Genomic DNA, 23500 nt, shown 5'->3' on the forward strand with positions numbered 1-23500 from the left:
GGTGGGCTGGACAAGTGTGGGATGGATAAGAGTTGGTCGGACATTTTGGTCAGTTAAGCTATTTCCATGCTGTATGATTGTATGACTGAGAACTAGCACAGATGAGAAGTTGAATTGCCAAAGATGGGGTGGGTTGGACAAGAGTGGGTCGGACATTTTGGACAGTGAAGCTATGTCCATGCTGAATGATTCTATCACTGAGAACTGGCACAGAAGTAAAGTTGAATTGCCAAACATAGGGTGGGTTGGACAAGTGTGCGTTAGAAAAGAGTGGGTTGGACATTTTGGTTAGTGAAGCTATTTCCATGCTGTATGATTCTATGATTGAGAACTGGCACAGAAGAGAAGTTGAATTGCCAAACATAGGGTGGGTTGGAATAGAGTGGGTCGGACATTTTGGTCAGTGAAGCTATTTCCATGCTGTATGATTCTACGATTGAGAAGTGGCACAGAAGAAAAGTTGAATTGCCAAACATAGGGTGGGTTGGACAAGTGTGGGTTGGACAAGAGTGGGTCAGATATTTTGGTCAGTGAAGCTATTTCCATGCTGTATGACTCTATGATTGAGAACTGGAACAGAAGAGAAGTTGAACTGCCAAAGATAGGGTGGGTTGGACAAGTGAGGGTTGGAAAAAAGTGGGTGGGATATTTTGGTCAGCGAAGGTATTTCCATGCTGTATGATTCTATGATTGAGAACTGGCACAGAAGAGAAGTTGAATTGCCAAACATAGGATGGGTTGGAATAGAGTGGGTCGGACATTTTGGACAGTGAAGCTATTTCCATGCTGTATGATTCTATGATTGAGAACTGGCAAAGAATAGAAGTTGAATTGCCAAACATAGGGTGGGCTGGACAAGTGTGGGTGGGACAAGAGTGGGTCAGACGTTTTGGTCAGTGAAGCTATTTACATGCTGTAGGATTCCATGATTGAGTACTGGCACAGAAGAGAAGTTGAATTGCCAAACATAGGGTGGGCTGGACAAGTAAGGGTTGGACAAGAGTGGGTCGGATATTTTGGTAAGTGAAGCTATTCCCATGCTGTATGATTCTATGATTGAGAACTATCACAGAAGAGAGGTTGAAATGCCAAACATAGGGTGGGCTGAACAAGTGTGGGTTGGACAAGAGTGGGTCGAACAATTTGGTCAGTGAAGCTATTACCATGCTGTATGATTCTATGACTGAGAACTGGCACAGAAGAGAAGTTGAATTGCAAAACATAGAGCGTGTTGGACAAGAGTGGGTCGGAAATTTTGCTCAGTGAAGATATTTCCATGCTGTATGATTCTATGAATGAGAACTGGCACAGAAGAGAAGTTGAATTGCCAAACATAGGGTGGGTTGGAATAGAGTGGGTCGGACATTTTGGTCAGTGAAGCTATTTCCATGCTGTATGATTCTACGATTGAGAAGTGGCACAGAAGAAAAGTTGAATTGCCAAACATAGGGTGGGTTGGACAAGTGTGGGTTGGACAAGAGTGGGTCAGACATTTTGGTCAGTGAAGCTATTTCCATGCTCTATGACTCTATGATTGAGAACTGGAACAGAAGAGAAGTTGAAGTGCCAAAGATAGGGTGGGTTGGACAAGTGTGGGTTTGAAAAAAGTGGGTGGGATATTTTGGTCAGCGAAGGTATTTCCATGCTGTATGATTCTATGATTGAGAACTGGCATAGAAGAGAAGTTGAATTGCCAAACATAGGGTGGGTTGGAATAGAGTGTGTCGGACATTTTGGTCAGTGAAGCTATTTCCATGCTCTATGATTGAGAACTGGCACAGCAGAGAAGTAGATTTGCCAAACATAGGGTGTATTGGACATGTGTGGGTTGGACAAGAGTGGTTCTGAAATTTTGGTCAGTGAAGCTATTTCCATGCTGTATGATTCTATGACTGAGAACTGGCACAGAAGAGAAGTTGAATTGCCAAAAATAGGGTGGGTTGGACAAGCGTGGGTCGGAAATTTTGCTCAGTGAAGCTATTTCCATGCTGTATGATTCTATGAATGAGAACTGGCACAGAAGATAAGTAAAATAGCCAAACATAGGGTGGGCTGGACAAGTGTGGGATGGATAAGAGTTGGTCGGACATTTTGGTCAGTTAAGCTATTTCCATGCTGTATGATTGTATGACTGAGAACTAGCACAGATGAGAAGTTGAATTGCCAAAGATGGGGTGGGTTGGACAAGAGTGGGTCGGACATTTTGGACAGTGAAGCTATGTCCATGCTGAATGATTCTATCACTGAGAACTGGCACAGAAGTAAAGTTGAATTGCCAAAGGTAGGGTGGGTTGGACAAGTGTGGTTTGGACAAGAGTGGGTCGGACATTTTGGTCAGTGAAGCTATTTCCATGCTGTATGATTCTATGATTGAGAACTGGCACAGAAGAGAAGTTGAATTGCCAAACATAGGGTGGGTTGGACAAGTGTGCGTTAGAAAAGAGTGGGTTGGACATTTTGGTTAGTGAAGCTATTTCCATGCTGTATGATTCTATGATTGAGAACTGGCACAGAAGAGAAGTTGAATTGCCAAACATAGGGTGGGTTGGAATAGAGTGGGTCGGACATTTTGGTCAGTGAAGCTATTTCCATGCTGTATGATTCTACGATTGAGAAGTGGCACAGAAGAAAAGTTGAATTGCCAAACATAGGGTGGGTTGGACAAGTGTGGGTTGGACAAGAGTGGGTCAGATATTTTGGTCAGTGAAGCTATTTCCATGCTGTATGACTCTATGATTGAGAACTGGAACAGAAGAGAAGTTGAACTGCCAAAGATAGGGTGGGTTGGACAAGTGAGGGTTGGAAAAAAGTGGGTGGGATATTTTGGTCAGCGAAGGTATTTCCATGCTGTATGATTCTATGATTGAGAACTGGCACAGAAGAGAAGTTGAATTGCCAAACATAGGATGGGTTGGAATAGAGTGGGTCGGACATTTTGGACAGTGAAGCTATTTCCATGCTGTATGATTCTATGATTGAGAACTGGCACAGAATAGAAGTTGAATTGCCAAACATAGGGTGGGCTGGACAAGTGTGGGTGGGACAAGAGTGGGTCAGACGTTTTGGTCAGTGAAGCTATTTACATGCTGTATGATTCCATGATTGAGTACTGGCACAGAAGAGAAGTTGAATTGCAAAACATAGGGTGGGTTTGACATGTGTGGGTTGGAAAAAAGTGGGTGGGATATTTTGGTCTGCGAAGGTATTTCCATGCTGTATGATTCTATGATTGAGAACAGGCACAGAAGAGAAGTTGAATTGCCAAACATAGGGTGGGTTGGAATAGAGTGGGTCGGACATTTTGGTCAGTGAAGCTATTTCCATGCTGTATGATTCTATGATTGAGAACTGGCACAGAATAGAAGTTGAATTGTCAAACATAGGGTGGGTTGGACAAGTGTGGGTTGGACAAGAGTGGGTCGGACATTTGGGACAGTTCAGCTATTTCTATGCTGTAAGATTCTGATTGAGAACTGGCACAGTAGAGAAGTTGAATTGCCAAACATAGGGTGGGTTGGACAAGTGTGGGTTGGACAAGAGTGGGTCGGACATTTGGGACAGTTCAGCTATTTCTATGCTGTATGATTCTACGATTGAGAAGTGGCACAGAAGAAAAGTTGAATTGCCAAACATAGGGTGGGTTGGACAAGTGTGGGTTGGACAAGAGTGGGTCAGACATTTTGGTCAGCGAAGGTATTTCCATGCTGTATGATTCTATGATTGAGAACTGGCACAGAAGAGAAGTTGAATTGCCAAACATAGGGTGGGTTGGAATAGAGTGGGTCGGACATTTTGGTCAGTGAAGCTATTTCCATGCTGTATGATTCTTTGATTGAGTACTGGCACAGAATAGAAGTTGAATTGTCAAACATAGGGTGGGTTGGACAAGTGTGGGTGGGACAAGAGTGGGTCAGACGTTTTGGTCAGTGAAGCTATTTCCATGCTGTATGATTCCATGATTGAGTACTGGCACAGAAGAGAAGTTGAATTGCCAAAGATAGGGTGGGTTGGACAAGAGTGGGTCGGATATTTTGGTCAGTGAAGTTATTTCCATGCTGCATGATTCTATGATTGAGAACTGGCACAGAAGAGAAGTTGAATTGCCAAACATAGGGTGGGCTGGACAAGTGTGGGTTGGACAAGAGTGGGTTGAACAATTTGGTCAGTGAAGCTATTTCCATGCTGTATGATTCTATGACTGAGAACTGGCACAGAAGAGAAGTTGAATTGCAAAACATAGAGCGTGTTGGACAAGAGTGGGTCGGAAATTTTGCTCAGTGAAGATATTTCCATGCTGTATGATTCTATGAATGAGAACTGGCACAGAAGAGAAGTTGAATTGCCAAACATAGGGTGGGTTGGAATAGAGTGGGTCGGACATTTTGGTCAGTGAAGCTATTTCCATGCTGTATGATTCTACGATTGAGAAGTGGCACAGAAGAAAAGTTGAATTGCCAAACATAGGGTGGGTTGGACAAGTGTGGGTTGGACAAGAGTGGGTCAGAAATTTTGGTCAGTGAAGCTATTTCCATGCTCTATGACTCTATGATTGAGAACTGGAACAGAAGAGAAGTTGAAGTGCCAAAGATAGGGTGGGTTGGACAAGTGTGGGTTGGAAAAAAGTGGGTGGGATATTTTGGTCAATGAAGGTATTTCCATGCTGTATGATTCTATGATTGAGAACTGGCACAGAAGAGAAGTTGAATTGCCAAACATAGGGTGGGTTGGAATAGAGTGTGTCGGACATTTTGGTCAGTGAAGCTATTTCCATGCTGTATGATTCTATGATTGAGAACTGGCACAGAATAGATGTTGAATTGCCAAACATAGGGTGGATTGGACAAGTGTGGGTGGGACAAGAGTGGGTCAGACGTTTTGGTCAGTGAAGCTATTTCCATGCTGTATGATTCTATGACTGAGAAAAGGCAAAGCAGAGAAGTAGATTTGCCAAACATAGGGTGTATTGGACATGTGTGGGTTGGACAAGAGTGGTTCTGACATTTTGGTCAGTGAAGCTATTTCCATGCTGTATGATTCTATTACTGACAACTGGCACAGAAGAGAAGTTGAATTGCCAAAAATAGGGTGGGTTGGACAAGCGTGGGTCGGAAATTTTGCTCAGTGAAGCTATTTCCATGCTGTATGATTCTATGAATGAGAACTGGCACAGAAGATAAGTAAAATAGCCAAACATAGGGTGGGCTGGACAAGTGTGGGATGGATAAGAGTTGGTCGGACATTTTGGTCAGTTAAGCTATTTCCATGCTGTATGATTGTATGACTGAGAACTAGCACAGATGAGAAGTTGAATTGCCAAAGATGGGGTGGGTTGGACAAGAGTGGGTCGGACATTTTGAACAGTGAAGCTATGTCCATGCTGAATGATTCTATCACTGAGAACTGGCACAGAAGTAAAGTTGAATTGCCAAAGGTAGGGTGGGTTGGACAAGTGTGGTTTGGACAAGAGTGGGTCGGACATTTTGGTCAGTGAAGCTATTTCCATGCTGTATGATTCTATGATTGAGAACTGGCACAGAAGAGAAGTTGAATTGCCAAACATAGGGTGGGTTGGACAAGTGTGCGTTAGAAAAGAGTGGGTTGGACATTTTGGTTAGTGAAGCTATTTCCATGCTGTATGATTCTATGATTGAGAACTGGCACAGAAGAGAAGTTGAATTGCCAAACATAGGGTGGGTTGGAATAGAGTGGGTCGGACATTTTGGTCAGTGAAGCTATTTCCATGCTGTATTATTCTACGATTGAGAAGTGGCACAGAAGAAAAGTTGAATTGCCAAACATAGGGTGGGTTGGACAAGTGTGGGTTGGACAAGAGTGGGTCAGATATTTTGGTCAGTGAAGCTATTTCCATGCTGTATGACTCTATGATTGAGAACTGGAACAGAAGAGAAGTTGAACTGCCAAAGATAGGGTGGGTTGGACAAGTGAGGGTTGGAAAAAAGTGGGTGGGATATTTTGGTCAGCGAAGGTATTTCCATGCTGTATGATTCTATGATTGAGAACTGGCACAGAAGAGAAGTTGAATTGCCAAACATAGGATGGGTTGGAATAGAGTGGGTCAGACATTTTGGACAGTGAAGCTATTTCCATGCTGTATGATTCTATGATTGAGAACTGGCAGAGAATAGAAGTTGAATTGCCAAACATAGAGTGGGCTGGACAAGTGTGGGTGGGACAAGAGTGGGTCAGACGTTTTGGTCAGTGAAGCTATTTACATGCTGTATGATTCCATGATTGAGTACTGGCACAGAAGAGAAGCTGAATTGCAAAACATAGGGTGGGTTTGACATGTGTGGGTTGGAAAAAAGTGGGTGGGATATTTTGGTCTGCGAAGGTATTTCCATGCTGTATGATTCTATGATTGAGAACAGGCACAGAAGAGAAGTTGAATTGCCAAACATAGGGTGGGTTGGAATAGAGTGGGTCGGACATTTTGGTCAATGAAGCTATTTCCATGCTGTATGATTCTATGATTGAGAACTGGCACAGAATAGAAGTTGAATTGTCAAACATAGGGTGGGTTGGACAAGTGTGGGTTGGACAAGAGTGGGTCGGACATTTGGGACAGTTCAGCTATTTCTATGCTGTAAGATTCTGATTGAGAACTGGCACAGTAGAGAAGTTGAATTGCCAAACATAGGACGGATTGGACAAGTGTGGGTTGGACAAGAGTGGGTCGGACATTTTGGTCAGTGAAGCTATTTCCATGCTGTATGATTCTACGATTGAGAAGTGGCACAGAAGAAAAGTTGAATTGCCAAACATAGGGTGGGTTGGACAAGTGTGGGTTGGACAAGAGTGGGTCAGACATTTTGGTCAGCGAAGGTATTTCCATGCTGTATGATTCTATGATTGAGAACTGGCACAGAAGAGAAGTTGAATTGCCAAACATAGGGTGGGTTGGAATAGAGTGGGTCGGACATTTTGGTCAGTGAAGCTATTTCCATGCTGTATGATTCTATGATTGAGAACTGGCACAGAATAGAAGTTGAATTGCCAAACATAGGGTGGGTTGGACAAGTGTGGGTGGGACAAGAGTGGGTCAGACGTTTTGGTCAGTGAAGCTATTTCCATGCTGTATGATTCCACGATTGAGTACTGGCGCAGAAGAGAAGTTGAATTGCAAAACATAGGGTGGGTTGGACATGTGTGGGTTGGACAAGAATGGGATGGACATTTTGGTCAGTTCAGCTATTATCATGCTGTAAGATTCCATGATTGAGTACTGGCACAGAAGAGAAGTTGAATTGCCAAAGATAGGGTGGGTTGGACAAGAGTGGGTCGGATATTTTGGTCAGTGAAGTTATTTCCATGCTGCATGATTCTATGATTGAGAACTGGCACAGAAGAGAAGTTGAATTGCCAAACATAGGGTGGGCTGGACAAGTAAGGGTTGGACAAGAGTGGGTCGGATATTTTGGTCAGTGAAGCTATTCCCATGCTGTATGATTCTATGATTGAGAACTATCACAGAAGAGAGGTTGAAATGCCAAACATAGGGTGGGCTGATCAAGTGTGGGTTGGACAAGAGTGGGTCGAACAATTTGGTCAGTGAAGCTATTTCCATGCTGTATGATTCTATGACTGAGAACTGGCACAGAAGAGAAGTTGAATTGCAAAACATAGAGCGTGTTGGACAAGAGTGGGTCGGAAATTTTGCTCAGTGAAGATATTTCCATGCTGTATGATTCTATGAATGAGAACTGGCACAGAAGAGAAGTTGAATTGACAAACATAGGGTGGGTTGGAATACAGTGAGTCGGACATTTTGGTCAGTGAAGCTATTTCCATGCTGTATGATTCTACGATTGAGAAGTGGCACAGAAGAAAAGTTGAATTGCCAAACATAGGGTGGGTTGGACAAGTGTGGGTTGGACAAGTGTGGGTTGGACAAGAGTGGGTCAGAAATTTTGGTCAGTGAAGCTATTTCCATGCTCTATGACTCTATGATTGAGAACTGGAACAGAAGAGAAGTTGAAGTGCCAAAGATAGGGTGGGTTGGACAAGTGTGGGTTGGAAAAAAGTGGGTGGGATATTTTGGTCAGCGAAGGTATTTCCATGCTGTATGATTCTATGATTGAGAACTGGCACAGAAGAGAAGTTGAATTGCCAAACATAGGGTGGGTTGGAATAGAGTGTGTCGGACATTTTGGTCAGTGAAGCTATTTCCATGCTGTATGATTCTATGATTGAGAACTGGCACAGAATAGAAGTTGAATTGCCAAACATAGGGTGGATTGGACAAGTGTGGGTGGGACAAGAGTGGGTCAGACGTTTTGGTCAGTGAAGCTATTTCCATGCTGTATGATTCTATGACTGAGAAAAGGCACAGCAGAGAAGTAGATTTGCCAAACATAGGGTGTATTGGACATGTGTGGGTTGGACAAGAGTGGTTCTGACATTTTGGTCAGTGAAGCTATTTCCATGCTGTATGATTCTATGACTGAGAACTGGCACAGAAGAGAAGTTGAATTGCAAAAAATAGGGTGGGTTGGACAAGCGTGGGTCGGAAATTTTGCTCAGTGAAGCTATTTCCATGCTGTATGATTCTATGAATGAGAACTGGCACAGAAGATAAGTAAAATAGCCAAACATAGGGTGGGCTGGACAAGTGTGGGATGGATAAGAGTTGGTCGGACATTTTGGTCAGTTAAGCTATTTCCATGCTGTATGATTGTATGACTGAGAACTAGCACAGATGAGAAGTTGAATTGCCAAAGATGGGGTGGGTTGGACAAGAGTGGGTCGGACATTTTGAACAGTGAAGCTATGTCCATGCTGAATGATTCTATCACTGAGAACTGGCACAGAAGTCAAGTTGAATTGCCAAAGGTAGGGTGGGTTGGACAAGTGTGGTTTGGACAAGAGTGGGTCGGACATTTTGGTCAGTGAAGCTATTTCCATGCTGTATGATTCTATGATTGAGAACTGGCACAGAAGAGAAGTTGAATTGCCAAACATAGGGTGGGTTGGAATAGAGTGGGTCGGACATTTTGGTCAGTGAAGCTATTTCCATGCTGTATGATTCTACGATTGAGAAGTGGCACAGAAGAAAAGTTGAATTGCCAAACATAGGGTGGGTTGGACAAGTGTGGGTTGGACAAGAGTGGGTCAGATATTTTGGTCAGTGAAGCTATTTCCATGCTGTATGACTCTATGATTGAGAACTGGAACAGAAGAGAAGTTGAACTGCCAAAGATAGGGTGGGTTAGACAAGTGAGGGTTGGAAAAAAGTGGGTGGGATATTTTGGTCAGCGAAGGTATTTCCATGCTATATGATTCTATGATTGAGAACGGGCACAGAAGAGAAGTTGAATTGCCAAACATAGGATGGGTTGGAATAGAGTGGGTCGGACATTTTGGACAGTGAAGCTATTTCCATGCTGTATGATTCTATGATTGAGAACTGGCACAGAATAGAAGTTGAATTGCCAAACATAGGGTGGGCTGGACAAGTGTGGGTGGGACAAGAGTGGGTCAGACGTTTTGGTCAGTGAAGCTATTTACATGCTGTATGATTCCATGATTGACTACTGGCACAGAAGAGAAGCTGAATTGCAAAACATAGGGTGGGTTTGACATGTGTGGGTTGGAAAAAAGTGGGTGGGATATTTTGGTCTGCGAAGGTATTTCCATACTGTATGATTCTATGATTGAGAACAGGCACAGAAGAGAAGTTGAATTGCCAAACATAGGGTGGGTTGGAATAGAGTGGGTCGGACATTTTGGTCAGTGAAGCTATTTCCATGCTGTATGATTCTATGATTGAGAAGTGGCACAGAATAGAAGTTGAATTGTCAAACATAGGGTGGGTTGGACAAGTGTGGGTTGGACAAGAGTGGGTCGGACATTTGGGACAGTTCAGCTATTTCTATGCTGTAAGATTCTGATTGAGAACTGGCACAGTAGAGAAGTTGAATTGCCAAACATAGGACGGATTGGACAAGTGTGGGTTGGACAAGAGTGGGTCGGACATTTTGGTCAGTGAAGCTATTTCCATGCTGTATGATTCTACGATTGAGAAGTGGCACAGAAGAAAAGTTGAATTGCCAAACATAGGGTGGGTTGGACAAGTGTGGGTTGGACAAGAGTGGGTCAGACATTTTGGTCAGCGAAGGTATTTCCATGCTGTATGATTCTATGATTGAGAACTGGCACAGAAGAGAAGTTGAATTGCCAAACATAGGGTGGGTTGGAATAGAGTGGGTCGGACATTTTGGTCAGTGAAGCTATTTCCATGCTGTATGATTCTTTGATTGAGTACTGGCACAGAATAGAAGTTGAATTGTCAAACATAGGGTGGGTTGGACAAGTGTGGGTGGGACAAGAGTGGGTCAGACGTTTTGGTCAGTGAAGCTATTTCCATGCTGTATGATTCCATGATTGAGTACTGGCACAGAAGAGAAGTTGAATTGCCAAAGATAGGGTGGGTTGGACAAGAGTGGGTCGGATATTTTGGTCAGTGAAGTTATTTCCATGCTGCATGATTCTATGATTGAGAACTGGCACAGAAGAGAAGTTCAATTGCCAAACATAGGGTGGGCTGGACAAGTAAGGGTTGGACAAGAGTGGGTCGGATATTTTGGTCAGTGAAGCTATTCCCATGCTGTATGATTCTATGATTGAGAACTATCACAGAAGAGAGGTTGAAATGCCAAACATAGGGTGGGCTGAACAAGTGTGGGTTGGACAAGAGTGGGTCGAACAATTTGGTCAGTGAAGCTATTTCCATGCTGTATGATTCTATGACTGAGAACTGGCACAGAAGAGAATTTGAATTGCAAAACATAGAGCGTGTTGGACAAGAGTGGGTCGGAAATTTTGCTCAGTGAAGATATTTCCATGCTGTATGATTCTATGAATGAGAACAGGCACAGAAGAGAAGTTGAATTACCAAACATATGGTGCGGTGGAAAATTGTGGGTTGGACAAGAGTGGGTCGCATATTTTGGTCAGTGAAGCAATTTCCATGTTGTATGATTCTATGACTGAGAAAAGGCACAGAAGAGAAGTTGAATTGCCAAACATAGGGTGGGTTGGAATAGAGTGGGTCGGACATTTTGGTTAGTGAAGATATTTCCATGCTGTATGATTCTTTGATTGAGTACTGGCACAGAATAGAAGTTGAATTGTCAAACATAGGGTGGGTTGGACAAGTGTGGGTGGGACAAGAGTGGGTCAGACGTTTTGGTCAGTGAAGCTATTTCCATGCTGTATGATTCCATGATTGAGTACTGGCACAGAAGAGAAGTTTAATTGCCAAAGATAGGGTGGGTTGGACAAGAGTGGGTCGGATATTTTGGTCAGTGAAGTTATTTCCATGCTGCATGATTCTATGATTGAGAACTGGCACGGAAGAGAAGTTGAATTGCCAAACATAGGGTGGGCTGGACAAGTAAGGGTTGGACAAGAGTGGGTCGGATATTTTGGTCAGTGAAGCTATTCCCATGCTGTATGATTCTATGATTGAGAACTATCACAGAAGAGAGGTTGAAATGCCAAACATAGGGTGGGCTGAACAAGTGTGGGTTGGACAAGAGTGGGTCGAACAATTTGGTCAGTGAAGCTATTTCCATGCTGTATGATTCTATGACTGAGAACTGGCACAGAAGAGAAGTTGAATTGCAAAACATAGAGCGTGTTGGACAAGAGTGGGTCGGAAATTTTGCTCAGTGAAGCTATTTCCATGCTGTATGATTCTATGAATGAGAACTGGCACAGAAGATAAGTAAAATAGCCAAACATAGGGTGGGCTGGACAAGTGTGGGATGGATAAGAGTTGGTCGGACATTTTGGTCAGTTAAGCTATTTCCATGCTGTATGATTGTATGACTGAGAACTAGCACAGATGAGAAGTTGAATTGCCAAAGATGGGGTGGGTTGGACAAGAGTGGGTCGGACATTTTGGACAGTGAAGCTATGTCCATGCTGAATGATTCTATCACTGAGAACTGGCACAGAAGTAAAGTTGAATTGCCAAAGGTAGGGTGGGTTGGACAAGTGTGGTTTGGACAAGAGTGGGTCGGACATTTTGGTCAGTGAAGCTATTTCCATGCTGTATGATTCTATGATTGAGAACTGGCACAGAAGAGAAGGTGAATTGCCAAACATAGGGTGGGTTGGACAAGTGTGCGTTAGAAAAGAGTGGGTTGGACATTTTGGTTAGTGAAGCTATTTCCAGGCTGTATGATTCTATGATTGAGAACTGGCACAGAAGAGAAGTTGAATTGCCAAACATAGGGTGGGTTGGAATAGAGTGGGTCGGACATTTTGGTCAGTGAAGCTATTTCCATGCTGTATGATTCTACGATTGAGAAGTGGCACAGAAGAAAAGTTGAATTGCCAAACATAGGGTGGGTTGGACAAGTGTGGGTTGGACAAGAGTGGGTCAGATATTTTGGTCAGTGAAGCTATTTCCATGCTGTATGACTCTATGATTGAGAACTGGAACAGAAGAGAAGTTGAACTGCCAAAGATAGGGTGGGTTGGACAAGTGAGGGTTGGAAAAAAGTGGGTGGGATATTTTGGTCAGCGAAGGTATTTCCATGCTGTATGATTCTATGATTGAGAACGGGCACAGAAGAGAAGTTGAATTGCCAAACATAGGATGGGTTGGAATAGAGTGGGTCGGACATTTTGGACAGTGAAGCTATTTCCATGCTGTATGATTCTATGATTGAGAACTGGCACAGAATAGAAGTTGAATTGCCAAACATAGGGTGGGCTGGACAAGTGTGGGTGGGACAAGAGTGGGTCAGACGTTTTGGTCAGTGAAGCTATTTACATGCTGTATGATTCCATGATTGAGTACTGGCACAGAAGAGAAGTTGAATTGCAAAACATAGGGTGGGTTTGACATGTGTGGGTTGGAAAAAAGTGGGTGGGATATTTTGGTCTGCGAAGGTATTTCCATGCTGTATGATTCTATGATTGAGAACAGGCACAGAAGAGAAGTTGAATTGCCAAACATAGGGTGGGTTGGAATAGAGTGGGTCGGACATTTTGGTCAGTGAAGCTATTTCCATGCTGTATGATTCTATGATTGAGAACTGGCACAGAATAGAAGTTGAATTGCCAAACATAGGGTGGGTTGGACAAGTGTGGGTGGGACAAGAGTGGGTCAGACGTTTTGGTCAGTGAAGCTATTTCCATGCTGTATGATTCCACGATTGAGTACTGGCGCAGAAGAGAAGTTGAATTGCAAAACATAGGGTGGGTTGGACATGTGTGGGTTGGACAAGAATGGGATGGACATTTTGGTCAGTTCAGCAATTATCATGCTGTAAGATTCTATGATTGAGAACTGTCACAGAAGAGATGTTGAATTGCCAAACATAGGGTGGGTTGGACAAGTGTGGGTTGGGAAATAGTGGGTCGGACGTTTTGGTCAGTGAAGCTATTTCCATGCTGTATGACTCTATGATTGAGAACTGGAACAGAAGAGAAGTTGAACTGCCAAAGATAGGGTGGGTTGGACAAGTGAGGGTTGGAAAAAAGTGGGTGGGATATTTTGGTCAGCGAAGGTATTTCCATGCTGTATGATTCTATGATTGAGAACTGGCACAGAAGAGAAGTTGAATTGCCAAACATAGGATGGGTTGGAATAGAGTGGGTCGGACATTTTGGACAGTGAAGCTATTTCCATGCTGTATGATTCTATGATTGAGAACTGGCACAGAATAGAAGTTGAATTGCCATATTGGACATGTGTGGGTTGGACAAGAGTGGTTCGGACATTTTGGTCAGTAAAGCTATTTCCATGATGTATGATTCTATGACTGAGAACTGGCACAGAAGAGAAGTTGAATTGCCAAAAATAGGGTGGGTTGGACAAGAGTGGGTCGGAAATTTTGCTCAGTGAAGCTATTTCCATGCTGTATGATTCTATGATTGAGAACTGGCACAGAAGAGAAGTTGAATTGCCAAACATAGGGTGGGTTGGAATAGAGTGGGTCGGACACTTTGGTTAGTGAAGATATTTCCATGCTGTATGATTCTTTGATTGAGTACTGGCACAGAATAGAAGTTGAATTGTCAAACATAGGGTGGGTTGGACAAGTGTGGGTGGGACAAGAGTGGGTCAGACGTTTTGGTCAGTGAAGCTATTTCCATGCTGTATGATTCCATGATTGAGTACTGGCACAGAAGAGAAGTTGAATTGCCAAAGATAGGGTGGGTTGGACAAGAGTGGGTCGGATATTTTGGTCAGTGAAGTTATTTCCATGCTGCATGATTCTATGATTGAGAACTGGCACAGAAGAGAAGTTGAATTGCCAAACATAGGGTGGGCTGGACAAGTAAGGGTTGGACAAGAGTGGGTCGGATATTTTGGTCAGTGAAGCTATTCCCATGCTGTATGATTCTATGATTGAGAACTATCACAGAAGAGAGGTTGAAATGCCAAACATAGGGTGGGCTGAACAAGTGTGGGTTGGACAAGAGTGGGTCGAACAATTTGGTCAGTGAAGCTATTTCCATGCTGTATGATTCTATGACTGAGAACTGGCACAGAAGAGAAGTTGAATTGCAAAACATAGAGCGTGTTGGACAAGAGTGGGTCGGAAATTTTGCTCAGTGAAGATATTTCCATGCTGTATGATTCTATGAATGAGAACTGGCACAGAAGAGAAGTTGAATTGCCAAACATAGGGTGGGTTGGAATAGAGTGGGTCGGACATTTTGGTCAGTGAAGCTATTTCCATGCTGTACGATTCTATGATTGAGAACTGGCACAGAATAGAAGTTGAATTGCCAAACATAGGGTGGGTTGGACAAGTGTGGGTGGGACAAGAGTGGGACAGACGTTTTGGTCAGTGAAGCTATTTCCATGCTGTATGATTCCACGATTGAGTACTGGCACAGAAGAGAAGTTGAATTGCAAAACATAGGGTGGGTTGGACATGTGTGGGTTGGACAAGAATGGGATGGACATTTTGGTCAGTTCAGCTATTATCATGCTGTAAGATTCTATGATTGAGAACTGTCACAGAAGAGATGTTGAATTGCCAAACATAGGGTGGGTTGGACAAGTGTGGGTTGGGAAATAGTGGGTCGGACGTTTTGGTCAGTGAAGCTATTTCCATGCTGTATGACTCTATGATTGAGAACTGGAACAGAAGAGAAGTTGAACTGCCAAAGATAGGGTGGGTTGGACAAGTGAGGGTTGGAAAAAAGTGGGTGGGATATTTTGGTCAGCGAAGGTATTTCCATGCTGTATGATTCTATGATTGAGAACTGGCACAGAAGAGAAGTTGAATTGCCAAACATAGGATGGGTTGGAATAGAGTGGGTCGGACATTTATGACAATGAAGCTATTTCCATGCTGTATGATTCTATGATTGAGAACTGGCACAGAATAGAAGTTGAATTGCCAAACATAGGGTGGGCTGGACAAGTGTGGGTGGGACAAGAGTGGGTGGGATATTTTGGTCTGCGAAGGTATTTCCATGCTGTATGATTCTATGATTGAGAACTGGCACAGAAGAGAAGTTGAATTGCCAAACATAGGGTGGATTGGAATAGAGTGGGTCGGACATTTTGGTCAGTGAAGCTATTTCCATGCTGTATGATTCTATGATTGAGAACTGGCACAGAATAGAAGTTGAATTGCCAAACATAGGGTGGGTTGGACAAGTGTGGGTGGGACAAGAGTGGGTCAGACGTTTTGGTCAGTGAAGCTATTTCCATGCTGTATGATTCCATGATTGAGTACTGGCACAGAAGAGAAGTTGAATTGCAAAACATAGGGTGGGTTGGACATGTGTGGGTTGGACAAGAATGGGATGGACATTTTGGTCAGTTCAGCTATTATCATGCTGTAAGATTCTATGATTGAGAACTGTCACAGAAGAGATGTTGAATTGCCAAACATAGGGTGGGTTGGACAAGTGTGGGTTGGGAAATAGTGGGTCGGACGTTTTGGTTAGTGAAGATATTTCCATGCTGTATGATTCTATGATTGAGAACTGCCACAGAAGAGAAGTTCAATTGCCAAACATAGCGCGGGTTGGACAAGTGTGGGTTGGACAAGAGTGGGTCGGACATTTTGGTCAGTGAAGCTATTTCCATGCTGTATGATTCTATGATTGAGAAGTGGCACAGAAGAAAAGTTGAATTGCCAAACATAGGGTGGGTAGGACAAGTGTGGGTTGGACAAGAGTGGGTCAGACATTTTGGACAGTGAAGCTATTTCCATGCTGTTTGACTCTATGATTGAGATCTGGCACAGAAGAGAAGTTGAGTTGCCAAAGATAGGGTGGGTTGGACAAGTGTGGGTTGGAAAAAAGTGGGAGGGATATTTTGGTCAGCAAAGCTATTTCCATCCTGTATGATTCTATGATTGAGAACTGGCACAGAAGAGAAGTTGAATTGCCAAACATAGGGTGGATTGGAATAGAGTGGGTCGGACATTTTGGTGAGTGAAGCTATTTCCATGCTGTATGATTCTATGATTGAGAACTGGCACAGAATAGAAGTTGAATTGTCAAACATAGGGTGGGTTGGACAAGTGTTGGTTGGACAAGAGTGGGTCGGACATTTTGGACAGTTCAGCTATTTCTATGCTGTAAGATTCTGATTGAGAACTGGCACAGTAGAGAAGTTGAATTGCCAAACATAGGACGGATTGGACAAGTGTGGTTTGGACATAGTGGGTCGGACATTTTGGTCAGTGAAGCTATTTCCATGCTGTATGATTCTACGATTGAGAAGTGGCACAGAAGAAAAGTTGAATTGCCAAACATAGGGTGGGTTGCACAAGTGTGGGTTGGACAAGAGTGGGTCAGACATTTTGGTCAGCGAAGGTATTTCCATGCTGTATGATTCTATGATTGAGAACTGGCACAGAAGAGAAGTTGAATTGCCAAACATAGGGTGGGTTGGAATAGAGTGGGTCGGACATTTTGGTCAGTGAAGCTATTTCCATGCTGTATGATTCTTTGATTGAGTACTGGCACAGAATAGAAGTTGAATTGTCAAACATAGGGTGGGTTGGACAAGTGTGGGTGGGACAAGAGTGGGTCAGACGTTTTGGTCAGTGAAGCTATTTCCATGCTGTATGATTCCATGATTGAGTACTGGCACAGAAGAGAAGTTGAATTGCCAAAGATAGGGTGGGTTGGACAAGAGTGGGTCGGATATTTTGGTCAGTGAATTTATTTCCATGCTGCATGATTCTATGATTGAGAACTGGCACAGAAGAGAAGTTGAATTGCCAAACATAGGGTGGGCTGGACAAGTAAGGGTTGGACAAGAGTGGGTCGGATATTTTGGTCAGTGAAGCTATTCTCATGCTGTATGATTCTATGATTGAGAACTATCACCGAAGAGAGGTTGAAATGCCAAACATAGGGTGGGCTGAACAAGTGTGGGTTGGACAAGAGTGGGTCGAACAATTTGGTCAGTGAAGCTATTTCCATGCTGTATGATTCTATGACAGAGAACTGGCACAGAAGAGAATTTGAATTGCAAAACATAGAGCGTGTTGGACAAGAGTGGGTCAGACATTTTGGACAGTGAAGCTATTTCCATGCTGTATGACTCTATGATTGAGAACTGGCACAGAAGAGAAGTTGAAGTGCCAAAGATAGGGTGGGTTGGACAAGTGTGGGTTGGAAAAAAGTGGGTGGGATATTTTGGTCAGCGAAGGTATTTCCATGCTGTATGATTCTATGATTGAGAACTGGCACAGAAGAGAAGTTGAATTGCCAAACATAGGGTGGGTTGGAATAGAGTGGGTCGGACATTTTGGTCAGTGAAGCTATTTCCATGCTGTATGATTCTATGATTGAGAACTGGCACAGAATAGAAGTTGAATTGCCAAACATAGGGTGGATTGGACAAGTGTGGGTGGGACAAGAGTGGGTCAGACGTTTTGGTCAGTGAAGCTATTTCCATGCTGTATGATTCTATGACTGAGAAAAGGCACAGCAGAGAAGTAGATTTGCCAAACATAGGGTGTATTGGACATGTGTGGGTTGGACAAGAGTGGTTCTGACATTTTGGTCAGTGAAGCTATTTCCATGCTTTATGATTCTATGACTGAGAACTGGCACAGAAGAGAAGTTGAATTGCCAAAAATAGGGTGGGTTGGACAAGAGTGGGTCGGAAATTTTGCTCAGTGAAGCTATTTCCATGCTGTATGATTCTATGAATGAGAACTGGCACAGAAGATAAGTAAAATAGCCAAACATAGGGTGGGCTGGACAAGTGTGGGATGGATAAGAGTTGGTCGGACATTTTGGTCAGTTAAGCTATTTCCATGCTGTATGATTGTATGACTGAGAACTAGCACAGATGAGAAGTTGAATTGCCAAAGATGGGGTGGGTTGGACAAGAGTGGGTCGGACATTTTGGACAGTGAAGCTATGTCCATGCTGAATGATTCTATCACTGAGAACTGGCACAGAAGTAAAGTTGAATTGCCAAACATAGGGTGGGTTGGACAAGTGTGCGTTAGAAAAGAGTGGGTTGGACATTTTGGTTAGTGAAGCTATTTCCATGCTGTATGATTCTATGATTGAGAACTGGCACAGAAGAGAAGTTGAATTGCCAAACATAGGGTGGGTTGGAATAGAATGGGTCGGACATTTTGGTCAGTGAAGCTATTTCCATGCTGTATGATTCTACGATTGAGAAGTGGCACAGAAGAAAAGTTGAATTGCCAAACATAGGGTGGGTTGGACAAGTGTGGGTTGGACAAGAGTGGGTCAGATATTTTGGTCAGTGAAGCTATTTCCATGCTGTATGACTCTATGATTAAGAACTGGAACAGAAGAGAAGTTGAACTGCCAAAGATAGGGTGGGTTGGACAAGTGAGGGTTGGAAAAAAGTGGGTGGGATATTTTGGTCAGCGAAGGTATTTCCATGCTGTATGATTCTATGATTGAGAACTGGCACAGAAGAGAAGTTGAATTGCCAAACATAGGATGGGTTGGAATAGAGTGGGTCGGACATTTTGGACAGTGAAGCTATTTCCATGCTGTATGATTCTATGATTGAGAACTGGCACAGAATAGAAGTTGAATTGCCAAACATAGGGTGGGCTGGACAAGTGTGGGTGGGACAAGAGTGGGTCAGACGTTTTGGTCAGTGAAGCTATTTACATGCTGTAGGATTCCATGATTGAGTACTGGCACAGAAGAGAAGTTGAATTGCCAAACATAGGGTGGGCTGGACAAGTAAGGGTTGGACAAGAGTGGGTCGGATATTTTGGTCAGTGAAGCTATTCCCATGCTGTATGATTCTATGATTGAGAACTATCACAGAAGAGAGGTTGAAATGCCAAACATAGGGTGGGCTGAACAAGTGTGGGTTGGACAAGAGTGGGTCGAACAATTTGGTCAGTGAAGCTATTACCATGCTGTATGATTCTATGACTGAGAACTGGCACAGAAGAGAAGTTGAATTGCAAAACATAGAGCGTGTTGGACAAGAGTGGGTCGGAAATTTTGCTCAGTGAAGATATTTCCATGCTGTATGATTCTATGAATGAGAACTGGCACAGAAGAGAAGTTGAATTGCCAAACATAGGGTGGGTTGGAATAGAGTGGGTCGGACATTTTGGTCAGTGAAGCTATTTCCATGCTGTATGATTCTACGATTGAGAAGTGGCACAGAAGAAAAGTTGAATTGCCAAACATAGGGTGGGTTGGACAAGTGTGGGTTGGACAAGAGTGGGTCAGACATTTTGGTCAGTGAAGCTATTTCCATGCTCTATGACTCTATGATTGAGAACTGGAACAGAAGAGAAGTTGAAGTGCCAAAGATAGGGTGGGTTGGACAAGTGTGGGTTTGAAAAAAGTGGGTGGGATATTTTGGTCAGCGAAGGTATTTCCATGCTGTATGATTCTATGATTGAGAACTGGCACAGAAGAGAAGTTGAATTGCCAAACATAGGGTGGGTTGGAATAGAGTGTGTCGGACATTTTGGTCAGTGAAGCTATTTCCATGCTGTATGATTCTATGATTGAGAACTGGCACAGCAGAGAAGTAGATTTGCCAAACATAGGGTGTATTGGACATGTGTGGGTTGGACAAGAGTGGTTCTGAAATTTTGGTCAGTGAAGCTATTTCCATGCTGTATGATTCTATGACTGAGAACTGGCACAGAAGAGAAGTTGAATTGCCAAAAATAGGGTGGGTTGGACAAGCGTGGGTCGGAAATTTTGCTCAGTGAAGCTATTTCCATGCTGTATGATTCTATGAATGAGAACTGGCACAGAAGATAAGTAAAATAGCCAAACATAGGGTGGGCTGGACAAGTGTGGGATGGATAAGAGTTGGTCGGACATTTTGGTCAGTTAAGCTATTTCCATGCTGTATGATTGTATGACTGAGAACTAGCACAGATGAGAAGTTGAATTGCCAAAGATGGGGTGGGTTGGACAAGAGTGGGTCAGACATTTTGGACAGTGAAGCTATGTCCATGCTGAATGATTCTATCACTGAGAACTGGCACAGAAGTAAAGTTGAATTGCCAAAGGTAGGGTGGGTTGGACAAGTGTGGTTTGGACAAGAGTGGGTCGGACATTTTGGTCAGTGAAGCTATTTCCATGCTGTATGATTCTATGATTGAGAACTGGCACAGAAGAGAAGTTGAATTGCCAAACATAGGGTGGGTTGGACAAGTGTGCGTTAGAAAAGAGTGGGTTGGACATTTTGGTTAGTGAAGCTATTTCCATGCTGTATGATTCTATGATTGAGAACTGGCACAGAAGAGAAGTTGAATTGCCAAACATAGGGTGGGTTGGAATAGAGTGGGTCGGACATTTTGGTCAGTGAAGCTATTTCCATGCTGTATGATTCTACGATTGAGAAGTGGCACAGAAGAAAAGTTGAATTGCCAAACATAGGGTGGGTTGGACAAGTGTGGGTTGGACAAGAGTGGGTCAGATATTTTGGTCAGTGAAGCTATTTCCATGCTGTATGACTCTATGATTGAGAACTGGAACAGAAGAGAAGTTGAACTGCCAAAGATAGGGTGGGTTGGACAAGTGAGGGTTGGAAAAAAGTGGGTGGGATATTTTGGTCAGCGAAGGTATTTCCATGCTGTATGATTCTATGATTGAGAACTGGCACAGAAGAGAAGTTGAATTGCCAAACATAGGATGGGTTGGAATAGAGTGGGTCGGACATTTTGGACAGTGAAGCTATTTCCATGCTGTATGATTCTATGATTGAGAACTGGCACAGAATAGAAGTTGAATTGCCAAACATAGGGTGGGCTGGACAAGTGTGGGTGGGACAAGAGTGGGTCAGACGTTTTGGTCAGTGAAGCTATTTACATGCTGTATGATTCCATGATTGAGTACTGGCACAGAAGAGAAGTTGAATTGCAAAACATAGGGTGGGTTTGACATGTGTGGGTTGGAAAAAAGTGGGTGGGATATTTTGGTCTGCGAAGGTATTTCCATGCTGTATGATTCTATGATTGAGAACAGGCACAGAAGAGAAGTTGAATTGCCAAACATAGGGTGGGTTGGAATAGAGTGGGTCGGACATTTTGGTCAGTGAAGCTATTTCCATGCTGTATGATTCTATGATTGAGAACTGGCACAGAATAGAAGTTGAATTGTCAAACATAGGGTGGGTTGGACAAGTGTGGGTTGGACAAGAGTGGGTCGGACATTTGGGACAGTTCAGCTATTTCTATGCTGTAAGATTCTGATTGAGAACTGGCACAGTAGAGAAGTTGAATTGCCAAACATAGGACGGATTGGACAAGTGTGGGTTGGACAAGAGTGGGTCGGACATTTTGGTCAGTGAAGCTATTTCCATGCTGTATGATTCTACGATTGAGAAGTGGCACAGAAGAAAAGTTGAATTGCCAAACATAGGGTGGGTTGGACAAGTGTGGGTTGGACAAGAGTGGGTCAGACATTTTGGTCAGCGAAGGTATTTCCATGCTGTATGATTCTATGATTGAGAACTGGCACAGAAGAGAAGTTGAATTGCCAAACATAGGGTGGGTTGGAATAGAGTGGGTCGGACATTTTGGTCAGTGAAGCTATTTCCATGCTGTATGATTCTTTGATTGAGTACTGGCACAGAATAGAAGTTGAATTGTCAAACATAGGGTGGGTTGGACAAGTGTGGGTGGGACAAGAGTGGGTGAGACGTTTTGGTCAGTGAAGCTATTTCCATGCTGTATGATTCCATGATTGAGTACTGGCACAGAAGAGAAGTTGAATTGCCAAACAAAGGCCGGATTGGACAAATGTGGGTTGGACACGAATGGGTCGGACATTTTGGTCAGTGAAGCTATTTCCATGCTGTATGATTCTATGATTGAGAACTGGCACAGAAGAGAAGTTGAATTGCCAAACATAGGGTGGGCTGGACAAGTGTGGGTTGGACAAGAGTGGGTCGAACAATTTGGTGAGTGAAGCTATTTCCATGCTGTATGATTCTATGACTGAGAACTGGCACAGAAGAGAAGTTGAATTGCAAAACATAGAGCGTGTTGGACAAGAGTGGGTCGGAAATTTTGCTCAGTGAAGATATTTCCATGCTGTATGATTCTATGAATGAGAACTGGCACAGAAGAGAAGTTGAATTGCCAAACATAGGGTGGGTTGGAATAGAGTGGGTCGGACATTTTGGTCAGTGAAGCTATTTCCATGCTGTATGATTCTACGATTGAGAAGTGGCACAGAAGAAAAGTTGAATTGCCAAACATAGGGTGGGTTGGACAAGTGTGGGTTGGACAAGACTGGGTCAGAAATTTTGGTCAGTGAAGCTATTTCCATGCTCTATGACTCTATGATTGAGAACTGGAACAGAAGAGAAGTTGAAGTGCCAAAGATAGGGTGGGTTGGACAAGTGTGGGTTGGAAAAAAGTGGGTGGGATATTTTGGTCAATGAAGGTATTTCCATGCTGTATGATTCTATGATTGAGAACTGGCACAGAAGAGAAGTTGAATTGCCAAACATAGGGTGGGTTGGAATAGAGTGTGTCGGACATTTTGGTCAGTGAAGCTATTTCCATGCTGTATGATTCTATGATTGAGAACTGGCACAGAATAGATGTTGAATTGCCAAACATAGGGTGGATTGGACAAGTGTGGGTGGGACAAGAGTGGGTCAGACGTTTTGGTCAGTGAAGCTATTTCCATGCTGTATGATTCTATGACTGAGAAAAGGCACAGCAGAGAAGTAGATTTGCCAAACATAGGGTGTATTGGACATGTGTGGGTTGGACAAGAGTGGTTCTGACATTTTGGTCAGTGAAGCTATTTCCATGCTGTATGATTCTATTACTGAGAACTGGCACAGAAGAGAAGTTGAATTGCCAAAAATAGGGTGGGTTGGACAAGCGTGGGTCGGAAATTTTGCTCAGTGAAGCTATTTCCATGCTGTATGATTCTATGAATGAGAACTGGCACAGAAGATAAGTAAAATAGCCAAACATAGGGTGGGCTGGACAAGTGTGGGATGGATAAGAGTTGGTCGGACATTTTGGTCAGTTAAGCTATTTCCATG

The 23500-nt window shown here is 43.3% G+C and overlaps 1 protein-coding gene across 13 annotated transcripts in view; it reads right to left on the reverse strand.

Moving 5' to 3' along the window:
• LOC138755303 (receptor-type tyrosine-protein phosphatase delta) overlaps positions 1-23500 on the reverse strand; it is a 1191445-nt gene that overhangs the window by 266584 nt on the left and 901361 nt on the right. The gene's annotated exons all lie outside the window — the stretch shown is intronic.

The sequence above is a fragment of the Narcine bancroftii genome, chromosome 1, assembly GCF_036971445.1.
Source record: "Narcine bancroftii isolate sNarBan1 chromosome 1, sNarBan1.hap1, whole genome shotgun sequence".
Classification (NCBI taxonomy): Eukaryota; Metazoa; Chordata; class Chondrichthyes; order Torpediniformes; family Narcinidae; genus Narcine; species Narcine bancroftii.